This window comes from Pelodiscus sinensis, chromosome 23 (assembly GCF_049634645.1).
Source record: "Pelodiscus sinensis isolate JC-2024 chromosome 23, ASM4963464v1, whole genome shotgun sequence".
NCBI classification, from domain to species: Eukaryota; Metazoa; Chordata; order Testudines; family Trionychidae; genus Pelodiscus; species Pelodiscus sinensis.
In genome coordinates, this window is record NC_134733.1 from 19,700,061 (window position 1) to 19,717,204 (window position 17,144).

General features: G+C 46.0%; 1 protein-coding gene across 1 annotated transcript in view; it reads left to right on the top strand.

Annotated features, from left to right (window-relative positions):
• The first annotated feature begins 1,310 nt into the window (after positions 1-1,310).
• The window catches only part of PLCH2 (phospholipase C eta 2), a 393,557-nt gene continuing 377,723 nt past the window's right edge, over positions 1,311-17,144 (top strand). The window contains exon 1 of the mRNA XM_014574375.3: positions 1,311-1,487. The gene's annotated coding sequence lies outside the window, so the exon portion shown is untranslated. The remainder of the gene's footprint in view (positions 1,488-17,144) is intronic.

Genomic DNA, 17,144 nt, shown 5'->3' on the forward strand with positions numbered 1-17,144 from the left:
ATCCCCAATGAATATACTGTCTTTATACAAGATATGGAAGTGTGTTCATTTTTTTTAAGTTGGTAGCTGTTACCCCTATTGTGCTAGAGGAAATAATATGGTATAGCACATGAGAGCTAGGGGCTTGTCTACATAACCACTTAAGTTGGTGTAACTTAGTCACTCAGGGGTGTGCAAAAGCCATCACTCCATAGTGCCACAAGTTACATTGACCTAAGTCTTGGCTTGACAAAGCGCTGGCTGGGTTGATTTAGTTGGAATTGGTCCTGCCTTGGGCATGGGGCTGGACTTGATGACCTCCTGAGGTTTCTCCCAGCTCTATGATTCTATGAAATGATTTCCACACCAGTGCTAAGTTAGCAGGAAACACTCTCCCGCCTACATATCTTCCCCCTCTTGTTGAGGAGGAATAATTATGCTGATGGGAAACTGCTCTCCTTTGAGTGTAGTCCATCTTCACTAGACATGCTACAGCTGCACTGGGGCAGCTGCGCCAGTGCAGCACGGTAATATAGACTTGCCTCTAGTGCATTCCAAACATCAACTGATAATCTGCTCAAAAGCAGCCTGGCTATTCTGATATTAGATCATTGAAATTGCCACAGCAGGTCACAGCTGTGGCTCATCATATCTCCTCCCTCCAGAAATAAAGCTTGTCTGATGCTGCAGAGGAAGGTGACCCCCCCCTCCCCCGGAATTGCACCTGTCTAATTGGTTTGTACTGTGTGTGGTGGGGGAAACAGTTCTTTCCTGACCTGCGAAGTGATCATTTTATGCCCTAAAGCATAAGAGAGATTTTTACATCCCCCCCTCTTTGCACTTACCATGTGACTGCAAATATTGATCAGAAAACTATTCGGGCTCTTAAAATTCTGCCACCCTATAGGACTCAAAATTTTGTAATACTGAAACATGATCATTGTTGAAATCTAACATCTTGTCCTCTGCTGTTGCTTATACTAGGTATGACAAGGGATTTACTCCATTAGCAATTTTACAAGGAAGTCCAAAATGTAAAACAAATGCAGTATATGCTAATGATTAACTTGTTCTCTCATGAGCTGCCTGAATGTGCGTTATTAAATATGGTTGTATCTGCATGAACTTTTATCATGGAAGAAGTTTAGAGTGCAATATTCAAATAAGGCAATAAACAGATCTTTCAATTTCCAACCTGAAGAACAGGTTCCCCTGATATAATAGGGGCTTAACATGTGCCCAAGAGACTGTTACCACCCTCTGCTTCCCTTTGCCTCCTCCCACTCTGAACTTGTTACCCTGGAGCTGAACTGTTTGAACAAGGACTAGGAGTTGTTTTGTGATCAGTGAGCGGAGAGCCTTTACCATGTAACATGCAGGGGTGGAGCCTTTAGCTTCAGATTGTTCTGAATTGTTGTTGTTGTTGTACATATGAAAGACTCCAGATACACAATGCAGAGACACTGGAACAGAACTGACTCTGTGCAGTCCAGAGAAAAGAGATAAAGGTGTGTTCTTCATTTATTTCTCTTTCTTTCTCCTGTCCCCTCTCGCCAAAGTCTAGATGTTTTTCTTTGTACTGCTAACACTTCTTCAGCTCTCTGGCATGAGAGGTTTGTTCAAAACTTCTAACAAGCTGCAGCAGGAATATCAATAGCTTTATGGTTGCAACAAAACTCACTAATCCTATTGACGTCTGCTGTTACCTAAGGAAAATGGCATGGGAAATCATCCACTTTGGATGTGAAATATATTTTTGAATATGCTTTTCCTTACTAGGAAAATGTGTTAAGCTTTGGATCGCGGTTAGCTCTAGATTTCAAACTTCTCACCACATGGGAAAGACGGTGACTGCACTTTTGTATAGACCAAAACAGTATCAGCAGGTGTTTCTTTTTAAACTGGACAACTTTTTCCAACAAGATTTGGTGCACTCATTTCTCCAAAACGACAGTCACTTCTGAGCACTGAGCTTGTGCAAAGATTGTGAATCTAATGGGTGGTAGAAAAGTTTATCATAAAGGGATGCTAAGAGAGGAAAATAAACAAGTAGCAGTTAGATAAAAGCAAACAAACAAGCCAGTCTGCTGCTGTGACGGAGCAGTATGTGAAACTTGACTTGGAAATAAATGCCGGCACCACTTTTTGTCTCTTTTGCTTTTGAAAAACATCTCATACAGCATGGCAAAGGAATTCCCAGCTACATTCCAATGCCAAGGTTGCAAGTAGAATGTTGGAGACATGAGAAAGGCAGGGGTAGGCAAACTCCTGTGTACTGTGTGTACTGGAGATGAACTTAAGCTGTGAAGTCTGGATATAGATCTTAAGCATATCCAAAGTTCTATAGTGTTCAGCTCTAACGTCTTGCTTTGACCCTTGTAGAGAGGGGGAACAACTGTGAAAATGCACAGGTCTTGGTTTGGATTCCCTGCAAAAGCTAGGGATGTTGGACACTCAGATTTTTGTTGGGGGCCCTGTGGTATCAAGCTGTAATTCCGTGTAACTGTTGGAGAGTAAGTGGTCAAAGTTGGTCTATTTAAGAGAGAAAGTCTCTACTATGATAGGTGGTGGGGGGAGGGGAGGAGTTGGCTGAGTAAAATTCCTGTTGTTGTTGATTGTGTACTGGAGAGAGAGATGGTCGGGGACTGTTTGATCTGATAAAGGACAAGAATTTGATCCATGATGAGCGGAGGTCAATGGCTGCAAGTGAAGTATGCTGCTTGTGTAAACACAAGAGAGGCGGAACAGAGTCACACTTCACATCCTGGCTACTGGGAATGGAGCAGAACATCTGGCTGTGCATAAAGATCTCCTCTCGGGTAACTCACTTCCCAGCTCGAGAGAGAGAGAGAGAGAGGGGAGAGAGAGAGAGCGCACTTGGGCTACCAGGGCTTGCCAGTTATTGTGTGCTGGTGTAATGCAGAAGAGAAGGATTGGATTCTATGAGAATTTGAGATTTTTGTCCAACTGTGTGTGGGCTTTTGTGCTTCATTTAATGAACCAGCAGGTTCACCAGACCCTCTTATCTCGCTGTCAGACACATATCTGACTTGTATTTGCATGATGGGTAAACCGAGAGGCCTGCATAGCTGAAAGCATTAAGTGTCTGCCCCCCTGCTCACAGACTGTTGGAGAAGGATCAGCTGCTGTCATGCATTGAAGTTCTTTGGCCTGCTTGTGCAGGATGTCAGAGTAAATGATCAGAATGGACCCTTCTGACCCAGTCTGTCCTGTTCACTGGAAAAAGATTGCAAGAGAGTTTGGGGCTAAGGAAAGGGGTTGCATTGGTGGCCCCAGGGGGGTAATATCCTCTGCCTAGCCCCAGGACAGGAGCAGTGGCAGTGCAAGCTTCCCTCTCTGCTGCTGTCAATGTGCTTCACTCTTGCGCTGCCAGAATCACTGGCCCCGCTCCATTCAGGCCTGGGTACCTCTGCTGATTCTGCTAATGAGTTTATGGTAATGGTGTTATGATACCCAGCTATGAGGAATGGATCAGCACTCACTAGACTTCTTTCACATAGGGCACCAAGCAGCCTTCAGTCATTTCTAGCAGTGGGGTCACTTGTGTGATGGGTTTGAAACCATGGCCAACGCTGTCTGATCTACTCCGAAGCTACGGAGCCATGAACTCTGCCCTGTCCTGTGCAGAGACTCCTGCCCTCCTCTAGAGCATTGTTCTGACTCCCTTGCTCTGAAAGTCCAGTCTGGTCTTTTCAGACTCAGCAGGTGAGAGCGCCTTGCGGATGAGAGTCATTTCCACAACACGGGCTTATTGATAGCAGCCACGAATTAGCAAAAGCTAGCCACGAACACACTTCCCTCCCCTTGCTCTGCATAGCTGCTTCCCCCGCCCCTCTCATGCATCTTTGCCCAGGCTCCCTGAAACGGATCCGCCTCTGGCCTGCTGTCCAGGCTTCCCGACGTTGACCCCAGACTTGCCCATCTCAGGTTTGTCGGTCAGCCTGATCTAACAGGGTGTGTATGAATTTCTAACTAACGCAAACCAGTGAAAACACCGCCTGCCAGCTGCTTCTCCTGTATCCCTTTCAAATGGTTTTAAAGCTCCCTGGTACTTTTCAAAGGGTTCCTTTTTATGAGTGCAGTACAGTGAGAGAGGTGAAAGGCTGGAGAGCTTTTATAAAAGGGCTTTTTCTTCTTGCTAAGAATATATGAGATACTGAAGAATACATGAGATACTTTATGTATGTTTCTTTTTAAGAGCCTGCTTTATCTCTTTCACAAGGCCACAGAGGCACTCCTCTCCCGGCCTAGCACAAGATCATTAAAGTTGTTTGGATTATGGTGTTCGCTTGATTTAAATTGAAATTTGCAAAAGCATTCGACCCCTAACTACAATCCAAGGGAACCTTCCTGTCTGTAAATGTCCCTGGAATCTGGTAATGGATGTAGATAAATAGTTCATAACACAGACTGCAGCAAATGGTTGTACAGGTTGAACCTCTCTAGTCTGGCACCCTTGGAACCTGACTGATGCTGAACCAGAGAATTTGCTGAACCATGGGAGGTCAATAGTGCCTAGCAGTGTTACCAACACTTCCACTGCTTGCTGGGCACTTAGAAGACATTTAGGGGTAGTTTAGAGCTAAATAACAGCACAGGACACTGAACGCCAGGACTGGTGGCTGTAAACAAACTGTATGGGACTGCAGGAAATGGTCACACCCATGGTAAGTGGACATCCAGCTAACTGAAAGCATGCCAGACCATGGATGTTGCTGGACTCAGAGAGTGCCGGACTAGAGAAGTTCGACTGCTAGCAGTATTACCTGGGTGGGTTAAGTAAGACGTGGATTTCTTTGAGTTTTTTGAGATTGCCTGACACTTGCTGCAGTTTATTGGGCGCCTAGCAACAATTGTGATGTGTCCAATTAATGATCATGGAATTAGCTGATTAGAAACACTCTACCAAGAGACTCTGGGATTGGTGTAAAATCCCTTCCAGATAGGCACCACCAGCAGTTCAGTTCTCTATTGGATTGCATTGTCCTGGAATGACACACAGGGCAGTTCAGGGCGAGCCCAATGGATTCTGAAGCTCTTTTCTGCTGAGAGAGATGGCAGAGTACCCAGTTGTGAAAGTGAAAGGGAGATTATTTTGTGTGATATAATTAATGACCGGTGTGGGCCAGAGACTTGTCTCAGCTACCCTAGTGGGAATCTGGAGCTACGTCAGTAGAAGCAAAATGCAGGACAATGTAGCACTTTAAAGACTAACAAGATGGTTTATTAGATGATGAGCTTTCATGGGCCAGACCCACTTCCTCAGATCAAATAGTGGAAGAAAATAGTCACAACCATATATACCAAAGGATACAATTTAAAAAAATGAACAAATATGAAAAGGACAAATCACATTGCAGAACAGGAGGGGGATGCAGGGGGGGGGGGGAGGGAAGGAAGGTAAGTGTCTGTGAATTGATGATATTAGAGGTAGGGAGAGTGGGATGTTTGTGAGTTAATGGTATTAGAGGTGATAATTGGGGAAACTGTCTTGGTAATGGGTGAGAGAGTTCAAATGTTTAAGTCTTTGTTGGAAAGTGTCGAATTTTAACATGAATGACAGTTCAGAGGATTCCCTTTCAAGTGCAGATGTAAAAGGTCTTTGTAGCAGAATGCAGGTGGTTAAGTCATTGAGAGCGTGTCCTTTCTGGTTAAAATGGCAAGAAACTGTTTTCTCTTTGTGATCTTGTCTGATATCTGTTTTGTGGGCATTAATCCTTTGGCGAAGTGTCTGAGATGTTTGTCCAATGTACATAGCAGACGGACACTTTCGGCACATGATAGCATAGATTATATTTCTGGATGCGCAGGAATATGTGTTCTTGATCTTATAACTCACTTGGTTAGGTCCAATAATGGTATCAGCAGAATGAATATGTGGACAAAGCTGGCAACGGGGTTTGTTTAATGGTATCCTTTGGTATATATGGTTGTGACTACTTTCTTCCACTATATGATCTGAGGAAGTGGGTCTGGCCCATGAAAGCTCATCATCTAATAAACCATCTTGTTAGTCTTTAAAGTGCTACATTGTCCTGTATTTTGCTTCAACTACCCCAGACTAACACGGCTACATTTCTATCACTATTCTACGTCAGTAGAGTTATTCTTGGTTTCATACCAGGCTGGCAGAAGGCAGCATCTAGGCCTGTCTTGTTCATCTGGCTCATGACCAAGGCCAGATTGTACACACCTTTACGCTTGCACAGTCCTCTTGAATGAAGTGGGGCTGCCAGTCTAACAAGGGGGTAGAACCGGTGTCACGGAGTCTCACTGGCCTCTGGAGTGCTTGTCACAAACCCAGAGGGCGGAGGGCTCTATTGTCTTGCACCCATTATCGGAGCACGAGTGGGTGTAAAGGGCTTCTGTCCTCATTTGGAAACATTCCACCTCCACTCTGCACTGGGGGAGTAGTGACAGTGAGACTCAGTCCCTGGGTTGCAGGACAGGGTGGTTTCCATAGCAATCTATTTTGGCAACCCTTGTAATCAGACCCAACCTCAGATTTGTGGCCCGGTGTGAAGACAGATGTTCTTGGGCTTCACCTGTAAGCAGTGCTGTGATAGGGAACAGTTATATGCTCATCCCCAGGGACTCAGAGGGTTGGGTAGGGCATATTGGGGATGCAGTTACTTATTATCTGGGAAAGGGAGTGCTGGTTTCTCAAGCTTTTTCAAGGGGACATGAGGAGGTGTTTGTGGCATGCTAATACCTGGGGAAGGTTGTGGATACGTGACGGGAGGGACAGGCCACCTAAAAGCAACACTCTAGCTCCTTCCATATTGCAAGGTGGCATTCTCCTATAAGGACCAGGGGGCTGTATGCCTTGCTCAGATAGCTTCTCCCTGCCACACGTGGGCATGGTCTGGATCTTGAAGAAAGCCCAGGGGTGGGGCAGTAACTGGGAAGGGTTTTGACTGACTGATCTTTCCTGAGGGCTGGCTGAGGATGAGACCAGAGGGAGAGTAGGGCATCTCCCAGCAGCTACACACTTGCTCAGCTCTCAAGTCTTTCTGTGCGTGTGGGGGTGGGGGGGGAAAGAAGGGGGTGTCTCTTTTGGGAAGGGCCTGGGGAAGGAACCTGGGTGAGCCTAGGACCAGGCGCTCATAGATCCTAGTGAGAGAGGTGGAGAGGAACTTTCACAGACCCTACTGAGAGGGAACATGGAGAAAACGCAGGCTGAAGAAGACCGAGGACACGCAGAGTGGATGTTTCCTACCCATGTCCGTGAGTGATGAGGTGAAAGATGACCTGGTAATGTGCTGTGTTCTATAGCGGGAGAAAGAACAAACTTGGAAGAATTCAGGAGGGACATGAAACTTCTATTAAGTTCAGGGAAGGGAGATACTGTTGGTTGTTGCTTTGTTTTGAAGGAAGATGAATTAATGATTAAAGGTCTAGAAAACATGACCTATGAGGGAAGATTGAAAAAAATGGATTTTTTAGTCTGCAAAAGAGAATTTTCAAATACAGGCAGTCCCCGACTTACGCGGATCCGACTTATGTCGGATCCGCACTTACGAACGGGGCTTTCTCGCCCCGGAGGTCGAGGTGGCGGATTGCTACCTGCAAGCTCCGGGGTGAGAAAGCCCCGTTCCTAAGCTGCTCCGGTGCCCCTGGTCTGCTGGAGACCGTCTCCAGCAGACCAGGGGCACCGGGCGGGTTCCCGCGCTTCTGAGGCTTTGCCAGAGCAAAGCCTCAGAAGCGCGGGAAGAGCAAAGCCTCAGAAGCGCGGGAACCCGCCGCGGCTGCCGCTTCAGTCCCGGTGCCTGTGGTCTGCTGGGGACCGTCCCCAGCAGACCACAGGCACCGGGACTGAAGCTGCAGCCACGGTGGGGTCCCGCGCCTCTGAGACTTTGCCAGAGCAAAGCCTCAGAGGCGCGGCACCCCGCTGCCGCTGCGGCTCTGCTCCCCGTGTCCCTGGTTTGCTGGGGCGGGGGGGGCGCAGCTAGTGTGCCCCCCCCCCCCAGCAGACCAGGCTTTTGTTTTGGACCCTGGGGCAGAGCAGCTGGGGCGCTGCCGATTGGTCCTGCAGCGCCGCTCTGGGCACTACTGGACCAACCCGGCAGCACCCCAGCTGCTCTGTCCCAGGTCCTGATTCAGCCGCTGCTGGTCAGTTTCAGTAGCGGCTGAATCAGGACGCCTGGGGCAGAGCAGCTGGGGTGCTGCTGGGTTGGTCCAGTAGCACTGAGGAGCGGCGCTACTGGAGCAACCCAGCAGCACCCCAGCTGCTCTGCCCCAGGCGTCCCCAAGTCAGCTTCTGCTGAAACTGACCAGCGCTGACTACAGGAAGCCCGAGGCAGAGTTGCTCTGCCTCCGGCTTCCTGGAATCAGCTGCTGATCAGTTTCAGCAGCAGCTGACTTGGGGACGCCTGGGGTTCTTAAGTTGATTCTGTATGTAAGTCAGAACTGGCGGTCAGTTTCAGCAGTGGCTGAATCTGGACGCCAGTTCCGACTTACATACATATTCAACTTAAGAACAAACCTACAGTCCCTATCTTGTACGTAACCCGGGGACTGCCTGTACATAAAAGGTCTTTACAAGGAGGAGAGAGAATAATTGTTCTTCTAATCCTTGGAGGACAGGATAGGAAATATTGGGCTTAAACTGCAGCAAGGGAGGACATTAGGAAAAACTTCCTAACTGTCAGGGTGGTTAAGCACTGGAATAAATTGCCTGTGGGGCAGCTGGGTTGTGGAATCTGCATCAATGAAGATTTTAAAGAGCAAGTTAGACAAACAGCTGTCAGGGATGCTCTCGATTGTGCTTGGTCCTGCCATGAGTGCGGGGGCCTGGACTAGATGACCTCTCGAGGTTCCTTCCAGTCCTAGGATTCTAAGATTGTGGAGTGAAGAGGAGCACGAGGGACAAAAGGTGTCAAAGCCCAAAGGGTCGAGAGTTACAGTCTGGGACCTCACAGTGTGCTTTTGAGGTAATAGCATCCCAAGTGGGTTTAGAGTGATCCCAAGAGGGGAAGAAATGAGGGGATGCCCCCTCAGGAGTGCCTGACATGTAACTTCTTCTTCCCCACCCCACCCCACCCCCGGTTTCCTAGCATGCCCTGCCTTCTCAGGGTCTCTGATCTGGTCTGCAGGCGCTCTGGGGCAGGAGTGGTCTCTCTCATCATGTAGAGAATGTTGTGAGAATAGTAATGTATGCTTAAGGCTGGGCTGTGTCTGTACGGAGAGGAAACTCAGTGCATCTGTTTGTTTTGGGGAGGGGGAGTTAAATGTGTTTTCATAACTGAAAAGCCTCTTTCTGCTGTGCTGTTTAAATCCCAGTTCCCTGTGTCTAATAGCGGTACGCTGGGACAGAACGGGGAGCAGCTGTGTGCAGTTCTAGAAGGAGACGAGAGTCAGAGGAAACAAGTCTCCTGTTTATAGCTTCACGAGTAATATTCTGTATTCAGCCCAAATGCAACGGATTTTTTTAATAGCGAAATGTGCCTGAGTTGCTGTACCCGGAGGGCAGCAGTGCGTTATGCGGGCTCTGCTTTTCCGTTTGCTTTTTTATGCAGTCACAGATACCTATTTATCAAGACAACCCCTGCCTCACCTGGGGATAGCAATGAAGCAGCTGCCTTCAGGTGATAGGAGGAGGAACTGTGCTGACATGTCTGTCTTGCAGCCGGCACGCAGGCAAACATCCCATTGGCTTCACTGACGCGCAGATGATTGTGCAATATTACACAAGAGAAAAATTATGCTTGTGCACGTATACAATTTTTCTCTGTGTCTGTGTATATGTGTTTGTTGTATTTATTTATTTCAAAATACCTCATCTGGGGGGCTATAAAGTAAGAGTGAATCTGTACTTACAGCATGAGAATATTTGTGGGCGTGAATTGCTACAGTAAACAGGCTGGGCTGTGAATTATGGGCAGGTCTAGGTTCAGTCCATCCTAAACATCTGTTTCCCTTTTCTTGTGTGATGAAAATAGAAATATTAATTGCATGGGGTTGAGGCATGAGCTTTAACAGCATTCTGTAGCCTGGTCGCAGCCAGTGCTGCCTTTATCCATCTCCATCATTATCATCATCCCTGCCACTCTCTGGAAGGCAGAGCGCCTAAAGGATATATAGAGTATGCCTGCATGTGTAGGAAGTTTTGCATTTGAAGTAGGATGCATTGCCATTTTTGGACTAAATGAATAGCTTATTTTTGATTCCTTATGGAACAGAAGGAATCTGCTGCTGCTTTAGATTCAAGAAATATCACTACTATTTAGAACTGTAACTTCTCAAAGTACTTTTGCTAATCATATCTAATCCTCACAATAGTCACTGTGAAGCAGGGCAATATTATTATCCCCATTTCACAGATATGGAAACAGAGTCACAGAAATTAAGTGACCTCTCCAAGGCAGTAGATGGAGTCAGTGTCAAAGCCATAATTGGAACTTGAAAGTGTTTAGTTCACAGGTTTGTGCTCAGGCCCTTAGACCACATCTAATAGTCGTAAAGCCTTGACAGCACCTATCTACGGCGTGAAACATTGGGAAAATCTAGTTTATTACCTGCAGATATGTGAATTTCATGTTCCCTCAGCAGTAAATGGTGCCTATGTTGGTGGCAGAAACAAGTTAGGTGCAGTCTAGTGTGCAGAGAGAGTGATTTCTACACTCAGCTCCATTTACCATGTGGCCTTTTACAAGCTACTGTACTTCTCTGTGACTTGGTTACCCTACTGGTACAATGGCGAGCAATAATTCTCTACACAGTCTCTGTATAATGCCCTCAGATCTGTGGAGAAAAAAGCAATGTAACTTTAAAACTGAATTATTAATAATTGGCTCCGTGTGGGAAGAACCTGTAATATTTGCTCTAAACAGATTGTACCAGATGTCTCTCTAGCTTACTCCATGCAATCATTTTGACGGGTGTTTATAAATCTGTAAGTAATGTTTACTGATTTACATTACTTTTTAAGTATTTCTACTGAAATATGGAATAGCATTCCTGTTGTACTTACTGTCATCTTTTCAATTTATTGAGATTTTGCTTGAGCTTGTTACCCATCATGGTAGAAAGCAGATAAATAAATACTGTGGTTACTTGCCATAAATTTAGCTTCTGTAGAATGCAGTGACAGAGAAGACTGATGAAAGAAACAGTTTTAAATGGCCCATTACAACATTTGCCTCTCTAAAGTGCTAAAAAATCATGGAATCGTAGAATCCTAGGGTTGAAAGAGACCTCAGGAGGTCATCGAGTCCAATCCCCTGCCCAAAGCAGGACCAATCCCAACTAAACCATTCCATCCAGGACTTTGTCAAACCAGGACTTAAAAACCTCCAGGGCTGGAGATTCCACCATCTCCCCAGGGAACCCATCCCAGTGCTTCACTACCCTCCTAGAGAAATAGTTGTTCCTAATCTCCAACCTAGGCCTCCCCTACTGCAGCTTGAGACCATTACTCCTTGTTCTGTCACCTGTCACTGCTGAGAACATCATTTTTGGAACCCCCTTCGGGTAGCTGAAGGCTGCTATCAAATCCCCCCTCACTCTTTTCTGTAAGCCCAAATCATTCAGCTCTCCTTATAAGTCATGTGCTCCAGCCCTCTAATTATTTTTGTTGCCTTCCACTGGACTCTCTCCTATGTGTTCACATACTTTCTCTAATGGGGGGCCCCCAGAATTAGATGAAATACTCCAGATGTGGTCTCACCAGTACATAATAAAGGGGAATATTGACTTTCCTAGAACTGTTGGTAGTGCTCTTAATAAAGCATCCCAATATGCCATTGGCCTTCTTGGCTACAAGGGCACATTGTTGACTCATATCCAGCTTCTCATCCACTGTAATCCCCAGGTCTTTTTCTGCCTAACTGCTGCTTAGCCAGTTGATCCCCAGTCTGTAACAATGCTTGGGATTCTTCCGTCCCAAGTGCTGGACTTGTCCTTGTAAACCTCATCAGATTTCTTTTGGCCCAATTCTTCAATTTGACTAGGTCACTCTGGCTCCTATCTCTACCCTCAGCGTATCTACCACTCTCCCTAGCTTAGTGTCATGAGTCAGATTCCCTGAAAAATTACATTGCCTTGAAGGTGACACCCCTGCCTTGAAGGTGACACCCCTCCCTTTTTGCCCATAAACTTCTGCAAGCCCAAAAGGGAGAAATCGATCCTCTTTAAAAAGAACAAACCCTTCACCAAGAAGAGTTTTGACCTTAGAAATGCCAGCCAGAGACTTCATGACATCCATTACACACTCTGCTATAGCTAGTAAGTACAGGACGTGGGAAACACTGAGCAACTACAGTGATGGCAGCATAATGAAACTCTAAAACAGGTTAAAAGTGGCCTTCTTAATTGGATTTTAATCAGTCATATTTTCAAGCTTTTCTTTGCAAGGAGGAGGATCTGGAACTTCTTAAAATGAAAGCTGAGGTCTCTTCTAGTAATTTGTCTGCAAGGAACTGGGGCTTCCAATAAAAGCACTGCATGCCATGGGACTTGCAATCAAATCATGAGATTTACAACATTGCCCTTAGCTGAAAAATCCGTGAGGTGACATACTGAAGTAGGGAACAATGGAACGTATTAACTTGGCTTACTGTGTCAAACAGAAGATTTGGAAGGATCATCTGAGTTGATGCGAGAGAATCCCTTTTAAAGGCCTTGTCTAAACACAGAAGCTGCACCAATGTAAGGACTAGTCTGCACACAAACGTGCATTGAAACAATGAACACAGTGCAATCCCGGCATGTACACTCTTATATTAGGCTATGTCTACACTGTGTATCTTACAATGCTTGCAGCCACGCCATTGTAAAGTGTGCAGTGTAACTCTTGTCACCGGGCGAGAGCTACAAGCAAGGGATAAGAACATAAGAATGGCAATACTGGGTCAGACCAAAAGTCCATCTAGCCCAGTAGCCTGTCTGCCGACAGTGGCCAGCACCAGGTGTCCCAGAGAGGGTGGACCGAAGACAATGATCAAGCAATTTGTCTCCTGCCATCCTTCTCCAGCCTCTGACAAACAGAGGCCAGGGACACCATTTCTATTCCCTGGCTAATAGCCTTTTATGGACCTAACCTCAGCAATAAACAGCTGTAAGCAAGGTGCAAATCAATTAGATGTAATTAAATCAGTCTTAAAAATGCACTTTTACTTCCACAATAATTTGGGTTTGACTTCTGTTGCTCAGGAGTCTGAATAAGCCACACTCTTCAGCAATGTAAATTACACCAACCTAAGCTTCTCCCGCTGACACAAAAGTAGGAGTTATTGAGCCACATTATGAAGCTGTACCAACGTAAATAGAGCACAGATAGAGCCTTAAACTGATGCAGGTTTCTGTGGGTGTGGACTGGGCTAGGATGTATGCGAGGGGACTTTCTCAGACCTGGTGTACATTGGAGTTCTGATCAGTGTGAAATTCCTCCTCAGGTCAGGAGGCCAGCTCAAGGCCTAGATGCTATTAATTCTCATGTTATGGTTTAACATTGGGCAGAGGAATTTCATGCTGACTCTCTGCACAGACTTGATGAATTTCACCCTTGCTTTTCAAAGATTGCCTCATTGTGAAAGTGGCCATAATATCTCATAGGAAGAACCTTGCTGTGACTGAAGACATTGTCTCTTACCAAATGGCTCTCTATTTTCACCATTGATTTACTAGGCAGGTCTTTAAGCATATTTAATTTAAATTCCAATTACATCCCTGCCACTCAGTCAAAAATATCTTTTTTTTTTTTCAAAAAGAAAACGTTGGAAGTCTGGAAACTTATGTGATAATGCCATAATTGTGTACCATATATAGATAGAGGACTGTTTGTTCCTTCTTCTGTACTCAAGCCAGACATAATAATAATAATAAAACCAAACTATTTGGGAGAGAAAAACTCTGTTTAAAAACCTGGACTGTCTGACTTGAAATCATTTAGATTCCAGTGATAGAAAATAGTCAGGAAACAATGCAAGGATCTTAAAATCCCTGTAATTCACAGTTTATGTAATGCCAGGCAAATAGAATCTTTCCTGACATTGTTGTAAAGCAACATAATTTGGATTGGACAAGGCTTGTGTATCTTTTTTTATGGTTATCTCCTTTGCCATTTGAGGATATAGTCCAGGGGTCCCAAACTTTCAGCTGCTAGGACCACATCGCTCAGTCTTGCTCTCATGGTGGGGCCAGAGCAGGTTGGTTATAGAAAATAATATGTACATTATGTACATAACTCTAAGAACTTGCGATTAAGTTCTTTGTGGGAACCTCATGTTTTCCCACTGCAGTTCTACAGGACAGTGAAATCAGTGTTTGCATCAAGAGCAGCATATCCTGAAGGGCAAGTGACCCAGTGGTTAAAAGCTCTATTAAATATGCCCATGTGTTTTAAAACTGGAGTTCTGTTAACTTAGTATCCAAAAAGAACTTAAGAACAGCCATGCTGGGTCAGACTAAGGTCCTGTCTGCTGACAGTGGCCAATGCCAGATTGCCCAGAGGTGGGAACACAACAAGTAATCGTCACGTGATCCCTTTCCTGGCATCCATTTTGAGACAGAGGCTAGGGATACCATTCCTACCCATCCTGGATAATAGCCAGGGCTCGACAAATAATACAATCTACTCGCCATGGGCGAGTAGATTAACCTGGAAGAGCTGGGTTCGGGCAATCTGCGCATGCACAGAACGATCTGTGCATGCACAGATCGCCGGAGAACACGGCTGGAGAGTGGGGCTCGCCGCGGTTCGACGAGCCCTGCTAATAGCCATTAATGGACTCAACCTCCATGAATCTATCTGGCTCTTTTTTAACCCTGTTAAAGTCCTGGTCTTCACAACACCCTCTGGCAAGGAGTTCCACAGGCTGACTGTGTGCTGAGTCAAGAAAAACTTCCTTTTGTTTGTTTTAAACCTGCTACCTATTAATTTCATTAGATGATTCCTAGTTCTTATATTGTGGAAATAAATAAATAACTTTTCCTTGTTCACTTTTTCCACACCAGTCGTGATTTTTATAGACCTCTATCATATCCCCTCCTTAGTCTCCTCTTTTCTAAGTTGAAAAGTTCAGGTCCTTTTAATCTCTCTTCATATGGGAACACGGCTTGCACAAGCCCCATTTGGACTGGATCACACCGCATCCAAAACTCTTGAGACTCCCACTACTCATCAGAAGTGTGTCCTTGAGCATCCACGGGTGCTTCACCGATCCTGGCCAATGGGAGCCGCAGGACTCAGTGGCCAGCATGTCCCTGCAGCCTGTGCCGCTTCCTGCAGTTTCCATTGGCTGGGAAGGTGAACTGTGGGTGCTTAATGTAATCAAACTCTCACAGTCCGCCAGTGGATCGACTCGTAATGATAATGCCACTGGACTCAGCAGGCCAGTCAAATTCTGATAGTGGGTCAGATGTGGTCCACGGGCCGTAGTTTGGGACCCCCAATACAGTCTTTTTTTTGGTTTGTTTTGAAATGAGGGCATAGTTTGTCCTGAAGAGCAAATGTGATATTTTAACAACTGGCAAATAGTTTTCGGAGACCATATTTGCCCAAGAGGGGAGGGAGAGTAGAAATCAGAATTAAAAGTAGCTTCCTTGGAAGAATGGGTGATCACTGAATCATAGACTCAAATAAAATTAGCAGGAAGTAATATTCACACTGGCCTAAGCTCATCCATGTTGTCCCCAGAGTCACAGCAGAGATGGGTCTGACTTGGATTTGTCCCCGCAGTGCATTGGCAATACAGCTTTCACCACTCCACCAGGGAGGCCATTCCCCAGTCTAAGGCTACGTCTAGACTACAGGCTTTTTTTCAGAAGAAGCTTTTTTTGGAAGAGATCTGAAAAAACTTCTTCCAAAAGAGAGTGTCAACACTGCGAAAGCTCATCGAAAAAGCGATCTGCTTTTTCCACAGATAGCATCCACACTGAATGCACACTATCTCGCATGTAAGCTGTGATTGCTATGGATGGAATGGCCACCAGGGCACCTGTGCTTTTTCCTCTTTCCTCTTCTTGCGAAAGAACTCCCTCTTCCCCGTCCACACACGCCTTCTTCCGAAAGAGCTCTTTTGGAAAAAGGGTTCTTCCTCGTAGAAAGAGGTTTACCAATGTCAGAAAAACCCCTCTGTTCTTTCGATTCTCTTTCAAAAGAACGCGATTGCAATGTGGACGTAATTGAAGTTTTTTAAGAAAAAGTCAGTTTTTTGGAAAAAACTCTGTAGTGTAGACATACCCCCAACTGATCTCGCAGTGATGGTGGTTACTGCCAATGTATAGCTTGAATTACTTTTTACTCCCATCCCCTTGTTCCAAGTTGTGGGCTGAACTTTGCTGCCCTGGAAATTATCGGGAAAACTCTACGGCAGCAGGACTGTCCTGTATGTTGCTCGTAGGACTATAAACAATTCCTTGGTAATTAGAGATGTGAATGGGTAACCAATCAACTAGTTACCTGGGAGCAGCCCCCCTGCCTGCCATGAACGGAGGGCTGCTTCAGCCCCGCCAGGTACCTGTGAGGGGCTGGTAGCCTGCCCCACACAGCTGGTAGCTGGGGCCACAGCTAGCAGACAGTCCCGCGTGGGGCTGGAGCAGTCCCTGCCCGGGATCCTGCTTAGTCAGTTAACTGGTTAAACATCAGGTTAACCTAACAATTAACAGTTTAACTGATTAATCGGGATTTTACACTTCTTTTGGCAATGGAGTATGGGGCTAGCCATGGACGGCTTAAGGCGGTAACGGTTACCATCAGACGGCAGTTCAGAGGCCTTTGTGGCACAAGTGGTATGCCAGGGTCATACTTCCTAATGGACAGCTGCCTGTGTCACTAACCCAAAGGCAGGCAGCACTACCAGGGGGCCTTGAGTTGTTGATCTCAGCCAGCAGGCCTAGGTTTGCAGCTCGTCAGCAGGATGCTCTAATCAGGTTACCACTGTAAACACAGCCTCCAGCAGTGCAGAGAATTTCCAAATCTTTAATTCACCGTGTTGCCAATTGTGCCTGTGGGGTGGGAGGCATTTGCCCCTAGCGCACTTAATACTCACCAGACTCCTTGTCTGTCATGTCTTCAGTCGGGAGCTGTGTGCATGGCCAAGGCAGGATGCCTAGGACGCTGCAGGCGCTGACACAAGTGGTTACTCATTCTAAGAGGAATCTCTCTGTCTTGCTCTTCCTCCATGTCTGTTGCTTTCCTGTAC